Raw genomic sequence first — 17,072 nt, 5'->3', positions numbered from 1 at the left:
CATGCATTTCAGGACTTTATGAAAGTAAATGTCAAAGAAAACCAACTAAGAAACTTCTTGAATCCAAAGATTTAGACCCTGGATTTATGCCCAAGAAGGGGGACCTTGGCCTTTCTAAAAAGGTATGTTATTTTTGTAAGTTCTAAAAGAAATAAACTCAGGAAATGAGGAATTTTAAAAATGACATTTTGAGTAGTAGTTATTGATGTACATACATATAGAAATTAGTGTGTGTGTCAGCAGGCATACATGATCTGAGATTTCCTACAGGAAAGGCTGTTTTGCAGTTGTGTGACCATGTATGTGTATAAACTGGTTTCAGGTGTCCTTTCCAAGTGAAAAAAATGTTTCAATGCTTTTAAGATTAAGTTTGTGTTTGTTATAATTTCTTTTCTGGGTTCAAATCCCCTTACCTGTTTTCTGCTAAACTACTCTCTCAAACATCACTAGTCTATTCTATCCTATTGCCATGTTGTCGTAGCCCTTTTGTTTTTTTTTTTTTTTGAGACAGGGTCTGATTCTGTCACCCAGGCTGGGGTGCAGTGGCATAATTTTGGCTCACTGTAATCTCTGCCTCCCAGGCTCCCCAGAGAATTTTTTGTATTTTTTTGGTAGAGACGGGGTATCAATTTTTTTATGTGATTCATACTTTTTGTGTTTTATTCAAGAAATCTAGTGTGATGGCTCAAGCCTGTCATCCCAGGACTCAGGGAACCTGAGGCGGTAGGATTGCTTAAGCTCAGGAGTTTGAGACAAGCCTGGGCAATAAAGGAGACCTTGTCTCTACACAACAAAAAAGAATGCCAAAAAACTCCAGGAAACGGGTGTGGTGTTGTGTGTCTGGTCCCAGCTACTCAGAAGGCTGAAGTGGTAGGATGTCTTGAGCCCTGGAGGTCAAGGCTGCAGTGAGCTATGAGTGCGCTATTGCACTCCACCCTGGGTGACAGAGCAAGACCCTGTCTCAGTCAATCAATCAGTCAATGAAATCTCTGTGTACCCCATGGACACAAAGATGTTCTTCCTGTGTTTTCTTTTAGGAGCTTTTTGGTTCTGATTTCACATATAGATGTTTGTTCCATTTTGAATTTTTGAGACGGAGTTTTGTTCTCCCCCATGTTGATGTCCAGTTGTTTTACCACCATTTACCAAAAAATTCCTGATATTGGCTGGGCGCGGTGGTTCACACCTGTAAATCCCAACACTTTGGGAGGCCGAGTCAGGCAGATCACTTGAGGTCAGGAGTTGGAGACCAGCCTGGCCAACATGGTGAACCCCATCTCTACTAATAATACAAAAAATATATATATAGCTAGGTGTCATGGTGTCTGCCTGTAATCTCAGCTACTTGGGAGGCTGAGACAAGAGAATTGCTGGAACCTGGGAGGCAGAGGTTGTAGTGAGCCGAGGTCATGCCGCTGCACTCCAGCCTAGGCGACAGAGCGAGACGCGCTCTCTCAAAAAAAAAAAAAAAATCCCTGATATTTATCCTCACCATCTCTCAGACTCCTAATCTCTTTTAAGTATTAATTATGCTTAATAACTCTTTGTCACTGTTGAATTTTTACTTTTGGGGAGAGGGAATTGCCATTAAATTTGGGATCAGAGCAAGAGAAAATCAGAATTATTGGTTATGGCTAGCACCAGACTCTGGAGAAAAGTGCCTTCTTGTCTGTTTGGGAGTCTGTCCTGCCATCTGACCTGGCCTACTTCATTGTTGAAGTCCTGGTTACCCTGAGGTATATTTTGTCATAAGGCTAAACCCATGATTCAGTTCCATTTTAGTTTACCAGGCACACCACCACCCTGTCTGCAGGTGGATTAATCAGTAACAGAATGAGAGATGATCTGTTCTGGTAGTGCTTTAAGGGTACTCTGGCTGAATGTATATCCACACTAGACTATATATACACAGTAAGTCACTGGCATCTTAGTCACATCCTCTAAGAAGTTCTTTGGTCTTTTTCATTCTAAACAGAACAGTTTGATTTTTATTCATATGGTATGATTCTTGTGTGTGTGCATGGGTGTGGGTGTGTGTGGGTGTGTGTGTGTGTGCTCTTAATTTTTATTTTAATTTATAAAATTGATCAGAATAGAAATGAGAATATTTCCTGCATTATTCTCTGACTGTAGTTTGGGGAGCATTGTAATTATTTTGTTCCACAGTTTTTGGGTAACTGTTAAACAGTGAACTAATTTGTTATCTAAATAAAATGATTGGTATTTTAAAAAAAATACGGAAATGTATTTTGTGGATTTGTCTAGGAGTCTCGTTTTGTTGAATTGGATACCTAACATTTGCCCATTCATTTTACTTCACGTGGTTAGACTTCTGATATATACTGAACATGAGGAGAATTGCAGTCTTATGATTTATTAATATGATAAAATGAGCATTGAGAAATTCACAGCTGTATTTTATTTTGTTTTAGTCCCAAACATTAGGAACTCTACAGCAAGAATGGCCTTTATTTTTTATTTATTGATTTATTTGAAATGGAGTTTTGCTCTTGTTGCCCAGGCTGGATGCAATGGCATGATCTTGGCTCACCACAACCTCCGCCTCCCAGGTTCAAGCAATTCTCCTACCCCAGCCTCCCGAGTAGCTGGGATTACAGGGATGTGCCACCATGCCCGGCTAATTTTTTGTATTTTTAGAAAAGATGGGGTTTCTCCATGGTAGTCAGGCTGGTCTCGAACTCCCGACCTCAGGTGATCCACCCTCCCAACATGCTGGGATTACAGTCGTGAGCCACCATGCCCGGACAGAAGGGCCTTTATTGTATTGACTTTTTGTGACCACTAAATGTTGTTTTACAGTTATGATGAGGAATATTATCATTCTTGTAGGAAAAGACATTTGCTTGGGTTGAACTAATTCATACAAGTACAAGTATTAGTAGTGGGTGAATCAAATGTTTGGCCCTTGATTAGACTCCTGATGTTGAGTATTTGTTTTGAGTTTTAATGTTGCTTTAATTTGGATTAATCTGAAGTCATTTTAAGTTGGAATGCCATTCAGTATTTCAGAACTGTTTAATGTACAGTTCACCAAGTATACAGGTCTGTGTCAAATCTAATAGCTGTGAATACAATTGTAGGAAGATGGATTATTTTTCTTTTTTTTTTTTTTTTTTTTTTTTTTGAGACTTGCTCTGTCTCCCAGGCTGGAGCACAGTGGCACAATCTTGGCTCAACGCAACCTCCGCTTCCTGGGTTCAAACAATTCTGCCTCAGCCTCCCGAGTAGCTGGGATTACAGGCGTGTGCCACTGCACTTAGCTAATTTTTGTATTTTTAGTAGAAACGGGGTTTCACCATGTTGGCCATGGTTGGCCAAGCTGGATTCAAACTCCTGACCTCAGATGATCTGCCCCCTCTTGGCCTCCCAAAGTGCTGAGATTACAGGCATGAACCACCATGCCTGGCCAGGAAGTTGGATTTTAAGTACAGGGTGGAGTGCAATAACATTGAACCTGTGGGTCTCTGGGTACATATCCCTTCTCTTTCTCTACTTCAGTCACAGAAAGCATTGTGTATCTGGTCTATATAGTCTATATGTTGGAAATCTCTGGCCAGTCTTTATTGTGGTGTTCACAGGTCTGTTGGAGTTTTTTGTTGTTGTTGTTGTTTTTTGTTTTTTTGAGATGGAGTCTCTCTCGTTGCCCAGGCTGGAGTGCAATGGTGTGATCTCGGCTCACTGCAACCTCCTCCCTCCGGGTTCAAGCAATTCTCCTGCCTCAGTCTTCCAAGTAGCTGGGATTACAGGCATGTGCCATCATGCCCAGTTAACTTTGTATTTTTAGTAGTGACGGGGTTTCTCCATGTTGGTCAGGCTGGTCTTGAACTCCCAACCTCAGGTGATCCACCCGCCTCAGCCTCCCAAAGTGCTAGGATGACAGATGTGAGCCACTGTGCCTGGTCTGTTGGAGCATTTTTAAATCTGCTTCCTTTTCCCCCTGAAGTTTCTGTTCAACCCCTTACTGTGGTCATGTTGATTTTTTTAATTGCTAAAAGAAGTCAAAAGTGTATATCCATGGCGGCTGATGATTCAGACTTTGGCATATAAGGTAACGGGTTTATTTTTTTCATTCCTCTGTAAATGGTGTTGTTTTCACTTATTTGTAGTGCTTATGAAGCTGGTCACCTGGAGAATGGACTAACTGAATCTTGTGCCACATCTTATTAAAAGATTTTGGTGGAGGTGAGTATTTTTGAGATTTAAAAAATGTAATACAGTAGTAAGTTTGAAGCACTTTGTCCGTTAACCACAAAAATTGTTTCATGTGTAAGCCAGACCAGTGAGGTACAAGTTTTCAAACTGGTTTGCACGAAATCTGCTTCCTGAAATAGATAAAACATTCATAAATTGAACATCTACTCTACTAGGACTTTTAGTAGGAATGCTACCTGTAATCTCTCTAAAGCATTACAGAGAGTTCGGTTATTATCTATAGTATTCCTGTTTTTTAGAAGAAATGTGAAGATGAACAAGGTAGCAAGATCAGGGAACTAAATCCACATCTGACCAATTTCATGGTCATATTCCTGTCTTCTTATCCACCCCAGGTTTTCTCCATGCCACTTCTGTCTTCCACTCTTCATTTGTCTGCCAAAGCCATTTATTGATTAGTGTCATTTTTGAAATATTATTCCAAATTTGAGCACACTGCAGCAGACATGGTGTGCTAGCAGAGTATCATGGGAAGATGATATTTCATATGACCTATGATTATTAAATTTTCTAACAAGTAAATCTAGCAATATGTTAGCTTATTTAGCCGTGTGGCAATTGTAATCCCATAGGTTGGTCAATTTGCTTGTAAGATTTAAAAATAGGCTGCTTTCAAAATAATATCAGGTCAGTCGATCATGGTGGCCCACAACTGCAATGCCAGCGCTTTGGGAGGCTGAGATAAGAGGATCACTTGAGGCCAGGTGTTCTATCCAGAACAGGCTTGGCACTTAGTGAGACCCTGTCTCTATCTACAATTTAAAAAACATTAGCTAGGGATGGTGGTGTATGTCTGTAGTCACAGCTGCTTGTTAAGCTGATGTGGGAGGATCCCTTGAGCCGGAGAGGTTGAGGCTGCAGTGAGCTGTTGCTCACACCGGGCACTGTAGCCTGGGCAACAGTAAGAGGCAATGTCTCTTAAGATAATAGTAGTAATAATAATAACATCAGCTCTTTTCCTGTATTTTTATATTTCGTTTTTAAAATAAAACCTACAACATGAACTTTATCCATTATAAATTTTGTGGAAGTGTTCCAGCTTATGAGAATTTCGAACCTTTCTGTTGTGCTCATATTAAGTTGTCTTATAGTGTTAGGCTGTGAGCAGTTTTGATGGCAGAGCTTCTCCAACTCAATCAGGCAGTCAAAAAAAGAGCTCACTGAGGCAGTCTTCAAAACTCCAGCTTTCATATTGTTAACTAGCAGAAATATCCTAGAATGTTTAATGAAATATCTCTTAGATTCCTCTTTGTGTTTCTATAACACAGTTGAAATGTGTTTAATGGAAAGTGCGGGAGGGACTAGAAGAATTTCTTTTTTTCTTTTGGTTTGAGACAGAGTCTGGCTCTGTCAACCAGGCTGCAGTACAGTGGCGTGATCTTGGCTCACTGCAGCCTCCGCCTCCCAGGTTCAAGCGATTCTCCTGCCTCAGCATCCTGAGTAGCTGGGACTACTGGTGTACTCCACCACACCCGCCTAATTTGTTTCGTATTTTTAGTAGAGATAGGGTTTCACCATGTTGGCCAGGATGGTCTCGATCTCCTGACCTCGTGATCTGTCTGCCTCAGCCTCCCAAAGTGATGGGATTACAGGCGTGAGCCACTGTGCCTGGCCTGGTGTTTTAAAGAACTAACTTTTAACTTTGGTTCTTGGAAAAGACTAGTAATACTAGTTTTTTTTTTTTTTTTTTTTTTTTTTTTTTTTTTTTTTTAAGGAAAAGGGTTTAGTCATAGGACTTTGATGACAATTCCTTTTTTTTTTGAGACAGAGTCTCACTCTGTTGCCCAGGTTAGAGTACAGTGGCACAATCTCAGCGCACTGCAACCTCCACCTCCCAGGTTCAAGCCATTCTTGTGCCTCAGCCTCCTAAGTGGTTGGAATTACAGGCATGCACCACCACACCCAGATAATTTTTTATATTTTTAGTAGAGACAGGGTTTCACCATGTTGCCCAGGCTGGTCTTGAACTCCTGAGCTCGGGCAGTCCACCCGCCTTGGCCTCCCAGAGTGCTGGGATTACAGCAGTGAGCCACTGAGCCCAGCAGATGACAATTCTTTATGAAGAAGAAATTGAGTAACCTGTTTAAGACACTCAAGAAAAGAAAATGTGAGTAAAGCATTTTTTGTTCTAGCAAAACCAACTTTTCAGATGAAAAACATGTAAACTTCTCAATGAGCTGTAACTTTGGAAGTATTGTTCTCATGAGCCCTTCCTTAGGAATGGAGTGGAGAAAGATCTTTGGACAACTGGATGACTGTAGATCAACCTGCAACTGATGATGGGCGTGAAACAGTTATTTGTTAAACCTAGACTGCATGAGTGTTAAGGGAGAGAGCATGGCATAGCTATGTGCTTAGACATTGTAGATTATGGTTGTAACTGTTATGCAGTGTTTCTTCTGTTAATATCATCCATCACAATTTTCACTTTTGTATTTTCATTTCTAGAGATTCCATTTGAGTCCTTTTTATATCTTCTGTTTCACTCTTTATAACATTCATGCTTTCCTTCTATTAGCACAGGGAGCATTTCTGTAAGAGGTTTTAATGTCCTTCTCTGTGAATTCCTTAATCTCTGATCACTTCTAGATCCATCTCTGTTGATTGATTCTGTCATTTCTATTGATTGATTGCCCTAGTTATGGGAGCATGGTTGTATGCCTGCTAATTTTTGATTGAATGCTAGACGTTAATTTTATGTTCTGTGCAGGATTTTGTTTTATTTTTTTAAAGAGCCTTAGTTTTGTTCTGCCATACATGTAAGTTACATGGGGTCAGTTTGATGTTTTCAAAGCTTGATTCTGAGGTTTGTTAGGGCTGATCCACACAGCCTTTACCCTTGGGCTCATTTATCCATACTACGAAGGCAATACTCTTCTCAGGACTCCACCTGATGCTTGGTGTATGAGAAGATCTTTCTGTCCTTCTTTGTGGAAACACAGGCTTTTCCCAGACTGTGCATCATGGTGATGCTGCTTATTACTTTCTAGTGCTTCTTTCCCCAGTATTCTGTAGTTTTCTTAACCTATGCTCAGAGCAGTACTCAGACAGATACTCAAGGGGCCCCTCGACTCATCTCTGGAGCTTGCTGTATTCTTGTCATTTGGCCTACGTATAGCTGATCTGTCTCCTGAGCTCAGCAAGTTCTTTGGGCTCTATTTGGGTTCCCCTTTCCTGTGCTGCAGCCTGGAAGCTGCTTCTGGGCAGTGTTTTGCTTCTCTGAGGGATCCCAGCTCTGGGCTTTCTGTTGTCCAGTTTTTGGTAACAGCTTTTTGGTATATTCTGTCCCGTTTTCTAGTTGATTATAGCAAGGAAGTAATTTCTACAAAATTAATCCTTTATAGGTGGAGGAAGCACAGGCCTTCCCAATCTGTTTTTAATCAAATCCATTGAGTTTTAAATTTTATTATTGTATTTTTCTATTCCAGAATTTCCATTTTTAAAAAATATCAACTTTATTGAGGTATAATTATATTAAACACATCCCTTTAAAATGTTTAGTTTGAAATGTTTGACAGTTTCTTTAACTGCCACTTTAGGTACTTTTTTCTAGTTGAAACTTCTGTGTTGGAATTGTTAATATGATTTTTTTTTTTTTTTTTTTTGAGAAGGAGTCTTGCTCTGTTGCTCAGGCTGAAGTGCAGTGGCACAATCTCGGCTCACTGCAACCTCCACCTCCTGGGTTCAAGTAATTCTCCTGCCTCAGCCTCCTGAGTAGCTGGGACTGCAGGTGCCTGTCACCACACCTGGCTATTTTTTGTATTTTTAGTAGAGATGGGGTTTCACCAGATTGGCCAGGCTGGTCTTGAACTCCTGACCTCATGATTCGCCTGCCTTGGCCTCCCAAAGTGCTGGGATTGCAAGCGTGAACCATGCCTGGCTGTTAATAGGATCTTTTAATTGCTTGACCCTATTAAAGGTAGTTATTTTAAAAGTGTATTTATAAACCTCGTCCAACCCCATAGATTCCTTAGCTGCCTCTCTGTGTCCCTCTTGGTTGACTCATGCCTGTGAGCTGCCCTTCGGCTCCAGTCTCCGCTGTGATGTCACACAAGAGAGTTGGAGTATGGCTTCCTGACTGCCTACCAAGGAGTCAGTGACACAGCCTGGAAGGTGTGGCGAGTGTGGGTGTGAATTCCCTGTGGTATGAACATTCACCACTTTACAAGGAGACATGAGGGAACTGAGTGTTTTTATTCCTCCCTTTTTCTTTCCTCCTTGGACTATTTTATGGTGTAGTTTCTTCTTGCAAACCTTCTGGAAAAGCTACATATGCCTAGTGAATGTGCTGGCTGAACAGTTGGTTGTATTTGCAGCTCATTGAGAAGAGGGGGCACTAACATAGGGGTCAGCACATTTTTTCTGTAAAGCACCAGCTAGTAAATGTTTATGTGGACCATACGTGCTCTTTTATAACAACTCACCTTGGCCATTGTCCTGTGAGAAGCCGCCAAATGTGTGTGTGGCTATATTCCAGGAAAACTTTGTGGATACCAGAATTTGAATGTCATATAATTTTCATGTGTTGACATATGATTTTTTTTTTTTTCCTGAGAGGGAGTCTTGCTCTGTTGCCCAGGCTGGAGTGCAGTGGCGCGATCTTGGCTCACTGCAACCTCCACCTCCTGGGTTTAAGCAATTCTCCTGCCTCAGACTCCGGAGTAACTGGGATTACAGGCATGTATCCATGTCCGGCTAATTTTTTTTTTGTATTTTTAGTAGAGACGGGGTTTCACCATGTTGGCTGGGCTGGTCTTGAACTCCTGACCTCATGATCCAGCCATCTCGGCCTCCCAAAGTCTGAGATTACAAGTGTGAGCCACTGTGCTTGGCTGACATATGATTCTTTTAAGTATGTTTCAACCATTGAAAAATATAAAATCACTCTTTTTTAATATATATTTTTCTTTTTTTAGGAAATTAAAGGAAATAAGAATGGCTCCTACATAGAGTAGGCTAAAATCACGCTTAGCTGACTGTGAAGTCATATACCACATACCATTGCTTCATTGATCTTGTCTTGCTTTCCCACTTCCCTCACCCCATTGCCCCGAGCTGGCATCTGCTGAGCAGAGTGTCAACACTTCAGTTCATTCCTCAGGCTCTTCTTTCGTGACAGAAGTCTTTATATTTCTGTTTTCAGGATCCACTTTTGGTCTGTTCTATTGACTTCTATTTTTTTTTCATTTTTCAATGATGCGGTCTTGTATCTTTGTCATTATTATTTTTGCCTGACTTCCAGATATTGTATATGCAATATTGTAGCAATAAATCGAGGAGCAATATCTTCCTCTAGAGAGGATGTTCTAGGCAATCCTAGGTCACTGCAGTCCTGCTGGAAATTGAGAGAATGCGGAACTGGGCTGGTTTTCTGTGAAGGCTGGTCTACTTCTAACTCACCTATATTTCTGGTGTGTGGCCCTTTGAGGTTCCAGCTCAGAGCATGGGGTCTTCCAGGCCTCTTTCTCTTGTATGAGGGCCCTGGGAGTCTCTCAGAAGCTCCGTTTTGCTTCTCAGTCTCATCCCTGCTTGCTTAGGTTCTCTGGGCCTCTTTCTTCCTCTCGTGGGTCTTAGGCTATAGGAAGACGTCACTCCCTTGCTGCTTCTCAGATGTCTTCAAATCGACGTACTTAATGTTCCTGTCTGACCTTTCTAATTGTTCCAGGAATCTGTTCTTAACATTTTTTCATATGTTGTCCTGTGTTCAGTAGGTGTTTAGTATTTTTCTGTAGATTTCAGAAAAAAAGCCATATACCTCTACTCATCTGCAAATATTTGAAGATATTACTTTTCTGTCAAATTGTAAGGACATGAAAAAGAAACATTTTCTAACCTATACATTAATCAGATATTCATTTGTTATATTATTCAGTTTTGGATTTTACTGCCTGACTCTATTGTTCTGAAGGCACTTTAATAAATGCCTTAACGGGCCGGGTGCGGTGGCTTACGCCTGTAATCCCAGCACTTTGGGAGGCCAAGGCGGGCAGATCACGAGATCAAGAGATCAAGACCATCCTGGCTAACACGGTGAAACCCCATCTCTACTAAAAATACACAAAAAATTAGCCAGGTCTGGTGGCGGGTGCCTGTAGTCCCAGCTACTTGGGAGGCTGAGGCAGGAGAATGGCATGAACCCAGGAGGTGGAGCTTGCAGTGAGCCAAGATGGCACCACTGCACTCTAGCCTGGGCGACAGAGCGAGACTCCGTCTCAAAAAAAAAAAAAAAAAAAAAAAATGCCTTAACGGTTTGCTTGCCTAGTCCTGATTGGTATTAAAGTATTGGTGGCCTACGTATGGGAGCGTGAAGGCTTGCCCTGGCTGCCGTGCTGCAGGTGTGGGTGCATGTTATGGTGTTGGTAGGAAGCGAATAAGCCTTGGAGTTGGGCCTCTTCCCAAATCCCACCTCTCACAGCCTCAGTGTTGTGTGGCCTTTGGTCAAGTCATTGAACCTCTGAGCTTCAGTTTACTAACTTACAAAAAGTGAGCCTGTTACTGCCTCTTTTGCTGGGGTCTTTTGATGATGAAAGTGCCTTTACTTGGCATGTCATTTCAGAGGTGTGAGATAGGAATGTGAGATTGGAAAAAATTGGAAAAGAGTTCTCAGCCCAAATAACCTAATTAGAAGCATCTGGGATCTGAACCAAAAAAGTCAAAAGTTGAAAACCTACTGGGCACGTTTAGGTAAGTCAGCTACTAATAAAAAGCTAATTGGAGACAGTTGTAGAAATAAATACTCTCACTTTACAAATGGAAAGTCTCATTCTTTTTTTTCTTTTTCTTTCTTTCTTTTTTTTTTTTTTTTTAATGAATAGGGTCTCTGTCACCCAGGTTGGAGTGCTGTGGTGTGATCAGAGTCAAACACCTGGGCGCAGGTGACCCTCCTGCTGTAGCCTCCCCAGTAGCTGGGATTATAGGCGTGTGCCATGTACTTGGCTAATTTTTATATTTCTGTAGAGACACGGTCTTACCATGTTGCCCAGGCTGCTCTTGAACTCTTGGACTCAAGCAGTTCTTCTGCCTTGGCCTCCCAAATCTCTGGGATTACGGCGTGAGCCACCACGCCCTGCTTGTAGTCCCTGTTCTTATCAGTGCCATGGCTGTCTTCCAGTTGTTCCCAGGCTGCTGCTTCCTCAGTCAGGATCCTGTACTGTGTGTCATCTGGAGAGCTCTTCTCCTGGGCTTCACTTTTGCTTGTTCACAGTCTGACTCTCTGGAGACTTCCTCCAGTGAGGCTTGCTTTATTGCCTTAGTAATGTTCCACCTTTAAGGTGCCCAAATTGTTTTTTGAATGGTGCTTACCATTTATTTCGGTCATCAGTTCCTAGGAGGCTTCCATAGTGCTTGTCCCTCCAGGAGTCCAGTCTCCACCTTCCAAAAAAGAATTCCTTGTCACTCAGAAGGACAAGGTCTGGCCTATCCTCTTCCTTCCCAGGTAATAATCGAAAGGTGGTGGTAATTATTCTTGTTTCCATGTAAACTGGGCTTCCTCCTTGGCTTAGTCTTTAAATGTTTCATCTTTTGGCTTTTTTTTTTTTAAATGGTACCTCTGTAACACCAATGTTTCTCAATCTAGGCTGTACCGCAGAACACTGGTGTGTGGATCCCAGCCAGTCTGGGGCGATCTCAGAGTGCTTTCAGGGCTGGGCAGGGGTCTCCCCTCTCTGCTTGGGTGTTGGCATCTTCTCCAGGACATCACCTACAGTCCATTTGTTGACTACTCCCAGATTTGAGTCTCTAGCCCTGAACACTCTGCTAAGATCTGGATCTATATTTACTGAGGGTTGGTGGAGTGGGGAGGAGCTCCATGTTTATGTTCAGTAGTTAGTGCAAATCTTAGTGGTTAAAACAGAACTAATTCTCATTCCTCTTCTGTTCCCTCCCTTATTTTCTCTTTCACATTTGATTTAACTGATGTGATTTGAAATAGTTTCTTTTTAAGTCAGGGTCTCACTCTGTTGCCCAGGCTGGAATGCAGTGGCACCGTCACGGCTCACTGCAGCCTTAACCTCCCCAGGCTCAGGTGATCCTCCCACCTCAGTCCCCTGAGTAGTGAGACTACAGGTGCGTACCACCACGCCTGGTTAATTTTTGTATTTTTTGTAGAGACTGGGTTTCACCATGTTGCTCCGGCTGGTCTCGAACTCTGGGGCTCAAGCAGTCTGCCCACCTTGGCCTCCCAAAGTGCTGGGATTACAGATGTGAGCCACCGTGCCCTGCCTGAAATAATCTTAAAGACTGTACCTCCCTGTCTTGACTTCGACTCTCATCCTTTCTTTTTTGGACCCTTGGTAATAGCCTTTTTTGTTTTGTTTTGTTTGAGATGCTGTCTCACTGTGTCACCCAGGCTGGAGTGCAGTGGTGGGATCTCTGCTCACCGCAATGTCCGCCTCCCAAGTTCAAGCAATTCCCTTGCCTCAGCCTCCCACGTAGCTGGGACTATAGGCGCATGCCACCACACCCAGCTAATTTTTTGTATTTTTAGTAGAGATGGGGTTTTGTCGTGTTAGCTAGGATGGTCTTGATCTCCTGACCTCATGATCCGTCCGCTTCGGACTCCCAAAGTGCTGGGATTACAGGTGTCAGCCACCGCGCCCAGCCAGTAATAGCTTCTTAATTCATCTTCTCTGTTTCTGTTTTCTGAAACACTTTAAGACGCAGATCAAGTGTCATATTCCCTTGAGTGCCTAAAGATAGTCTGTAACTCCTGCAGCACGGCCCACATGGGGCTGTGAGTTCTGGCCACTGTTAGCCTCTTATCATGTGCACTGTGGTAGGGTTTGGACTGAACCCCAGTGCACGTATTCACTGCCCTCCTCTGACTGAATGAGTAGAAGAGTCAAACCTTTCCATTCACTGGTTAAACTTCAGGGGCCCTGAATGCTTTTGGCTTCCTTTTTAATTTTATTTTTTATATTATTTTAATTTTTTAAATTTAAATTAAAAAAATTTATTGATAGGGTCTTGCTCTATTGCCCAGGCTGGAGTACAGTGGAGTGATCTCAACTCATTGCAGCCTCTACCTCCTGATCTCAAGCAGTTCTCCCACCTCAGCCTTCCAAGTAGCTGGGAGTACACGTGCGCCACCACCCCTGGCTAATTTTTTGTATTTTTGGTAGAGATGGGGTTTTGCCATGTTGCCAGGGCTGGTCTTGTACTCCTGAGCTCAAACAGTTCACCTGCCTTGGCCTCCCAAGTGCTGGGATTACAGGTGTGAGCCACCATGCCCAGCCTTCTGGCTAATTTTACAATTTTTTTGTAGAGACAGGGTCTTGCTATGTTGCCTAGATTGGTTTTGAACTCCTGGGCACAAGTGATTCTCTTGCCTCAGTCTTCCAAGGTGCTGGGATTAGAGATGTGAGTCACTATACCTGGCCAGGGCTCACTTTTTAGGAAGGAGTTTACCTCTCCCCCACCAGCTGATATTTTTACCAAAAGTCATATGTTTTGGTTTCAAGTATGTTTATGGCAGTTATCCTGTTAGTGATGTGAACAGAAAAAATAAGAGTGCTGAGAGAAAGCTGTTCCTTCTACAAAAACTGAAGGATGCTGGCTTGCTTTCTGTCGCTACAGAACAAGTTACCAACCACAAATTTGGCAGCTTGTAACAACAAGCATTTACACTCTCACAGTTTCTGTGGGTCAGCAGTCTGGCCATAGCTTAGTTCTGTCCTCTACTTCAGGTGTCACAAGGCTGTAGTCAAGGTGTTGGCTAGGGCATGCTGTCACCTGGAGCTCAGGTCCTCGTTGGTAGAATTGGATCCATTGTGGTTGTGGGACTGAAACCCTGGGTCCTTGGAGGCTGCCCCTCCCCACAGGCAGTTCATTGGCTGCTTGCTTCTTCAAATTGGAGACCACCTCTTCAGGACGGTGCAGGGGGATGGAAAAAGGGAGAGGCAAATGGAAATCAAAGAAAAGCATAGTGGTTATATCAGACCAAATAGATTTCAAGACCAAAACTATAAAAGGAGACCAAAAAAGTCATTATGTAATGATAAAGGGGCCAATTCAGCAAGAGGCTGTAACTATTATAAATATACGTGTATATGCACTCAACACTAGATCACCCAGATACATAAAACAAATATTACAGCTAAAGAGAGAGATAGGCCTTAATACATTAATAGACGGAGGCTTCAACACTCCACTTTCAGCATTGGACAGATCATCCAGACAAAATTAACAAAGAAACATCAAACTTAATCTGCACTGTAGACCAAATGGATTTAATAGATATTTCTAGAACATTTCATCTGATGGCTGCAGAATGTACATTGTTCTCTTTAGCACATGGATCATCCTCAAGGTTAGACCATATGTTAGGCCACAAAATAAGTCATTAAAAATTCAAACCTTGATACTAAAAGCAGACAAAGACACATCAAAGAAAGAATACTACAGGCCAGTGTCTCTGATGAATATTGATGTAAATATCCTCAACAAAATACTAGCAAACCAAATTCAGCAATACATTAGAAAGATCATTCATTGTGACCAAGTGGGGTTTATCCCTGGGGTACAAGGATGGTTCAGCATATGCAAATTAATTGATGTGATACATCGTGTCAACAGAAGGATAAAAACCATGTGATTATTTCAATTGATGCTGAAAAGGCATTTGATAAAATTCAACATCCTTTCATGATAAAATCTCTTAAAACTGGTTATGGAAGAAACATATCTCAACATAATAAAAGCCATATATGACAGACGCACAGCTAGTATCATACTGAATGGTGAAAAACTGAAAGCCTTTCCTCTAAGATCTGGAACATGACAAGGATGCTCAGTGTGGCCACCGTTATTCAACATAGTACTGGAAGTTCTTGCTAGAGCAGTCAGACAAGAGAAAGAAATAAAAGGCCTTCACATTGGAAAGGAAGAAGTCAAATTATCCTTGTTTGCAGATGATATGATCTTATATTTGGAAAAACCTAAAGACTCCAGAAGAAAATGATTAGATCTGATAAATTCAGTACAGTTGCAGTATACAAAATCAACATAAAAAATCAGTAGCATTTCTATGTGCCAACAGTAAACAATATGAAAAAGAAATTAGAAAAGTAATCCCATTTACGGTAGCCACACATGAAATTAAATGCCTAGGAAGTAACCAAAGAAGATCGTTACAAAGATCTCTGTAATGAAAACTCTAAAACGCTGATGAAAGACATTAAAGAGGACACAAAAAATGGAAAAATATTTCATCTTCAGGGATTGGAAGAATCAATATTGTTAAAATGTCCATACTACCCAAAGCAATCTACCAATTCAGTGCAATCCCTAGTGAAATACCAATGACATTCTTCACAGAAACAGAAAAAAAAAAATCCTAAAATTCATGTTGAACCACAAAAGACCCATAATAGCCGAAGCTCTCATAATTAAAAAGAAACAAACTGGAGGAATCAGATTACCTGAATTCAAATTATGCTACAGAGCTATAGTAACCAAAACAGCATAGTACTAGCATAAAAACAAACACATAGACCAACGGAACAGAATAGAAAATCCAGAAACAAATCCGCACATTTACGGTGAACTCATTTTTAACAAAGGTACCAAGAACATACACTGGGGAAAAGACAGACTCTTCAATAAATGGTGCTGGGAAAACCTGATATTCATATGCAGAAGAATGAAGGTAGATTCCTGTCTTTTGCCATATATAAGTTAAAAAAATTATGTTAAGTATCTTCTCTGATCACAATGGACTATAACTAAAAATCGATAGCAAGGAATTTTGGAAACTCCACCAACACATGGGAATTAAACAATATGCTCCTGAATGACCAACAGGTCAGTGAAGAAATTAAGAATGAAATTAAACAATTTCTTGAAACAAATGGCAATGGCAATACAGCATACGAAACCTGTAGGATATAGTGAAAGCAGTACTAAGAGGAAAATGAAAAAAGTAGAAAAACTTCAAATAAATAACCTAATGATACATCTTAAAGAACTAGAAAAGAAGGAGCTAACCAAACCCATAATTAGAAGGACAGAAATAATAAAGATCAGAGCAGAAATAAAATGGAGTTGAAATGAAGAAAATAATACAAAAGATCAGTGAAATGAAAAGTTGGTTTTTCTAAAAGACAAATGAAATTGACAAGCCTTCAGGCAGGCTAAGAGAAAAAGAAGACCCAAATAAATCAGAGGTGAAAAAGTAGGTATTACAACTGATATTGCAGAAATTCAAAGGGTCATTAGAGGCTGTGAACAGCTATATGTCAATAACTTGGAAAACCTGGAAGAAATGCATAAGTTTGCAGGCTGGGCGCGGTGGCTCATGCCTGTAATCACAGCACTTTGGGAGGCTGCGGCGGGTGGATCACTTGAGGTCAGGAGTTCGAGACCAGTCTGGCCAACATGGTGAAACTCCATCTCTACTAAAAATACAAAAATTAACCAGGCATGGTGTTGCATGCCTGTAATTCCAGCCACTTGGAAGGCTGAGGCACGAGAATCACTTGAGCCTGGGAGATGGAGTTTGCAGTGAGCTGAGATCATGTTACTGCACTCCAGCCTGGGTGACAGAGTGAGACTGTGTCTAAAAAAAAAAAAAGAAAAAAAGAAATGGATAATTTCACAGGCACATCCAGCCTTCCAAGTTTGAACCATGAAGAAATCCAGAACCTGAACGTACCAGTAACAGGTAGTGAGATTGAAACTGTAATAATAAAGTCTTCCAGCAAAGAAAAGCCCGGGACCCAATAACTTCACTGCTGAATTTTACCAAACATTGAAAGAAGAACTATTACCAATCCTAGTGAAACTATTCTGAAAAATAGAGGAGGAGGGAATACTTCCAAACGTATTCTAAAAGGCCAGTATTA

The 17,072-nt window shown here is 41.4% G+C and overlaps 1 protein-coding gene across 1 annotated transcript in view; it reads left to right on the top strand.

Annotated features, from left to right (window-relative positions):
• Window positions 1-17,072, top strand: part of LOC129050367 (E3 ubiquitin-protein ligase HERC2-like) — a 38,460-nt gene that overhangs the window by 6,585 nt on the left and 14,803 nt on the right. Inside the window, exons 4-5 of the mRNA XM_063716509.1 lie at window positions 13-122; window positions 4,128-4,203. The gene's annotated coding sequence lies outside the window, so the exon portion shown is untranslated. The remainder of the gene's footprint in view (window positions 1-12; window positions 123-4,127; window positions 4,204-17,072) is intronic.

The sequence above is a fragment of the Pongo abelii genome, chromosome 16, assembly GCF_028885655.2.
Source record: "Pongo abelii isolate AG06213 chromosome 16, NHGRI_mPonAbe1-v2.0_pri, whole genome shotgun sequence".
NCBI lineage: Eukaryota > Metazoa > Chordata > Mammalia > Primates > Hominidae > Pongo > Pongo abelii.
This window is presented reverse-complemented; position numbering and strand designations above follow the sequence as displayed.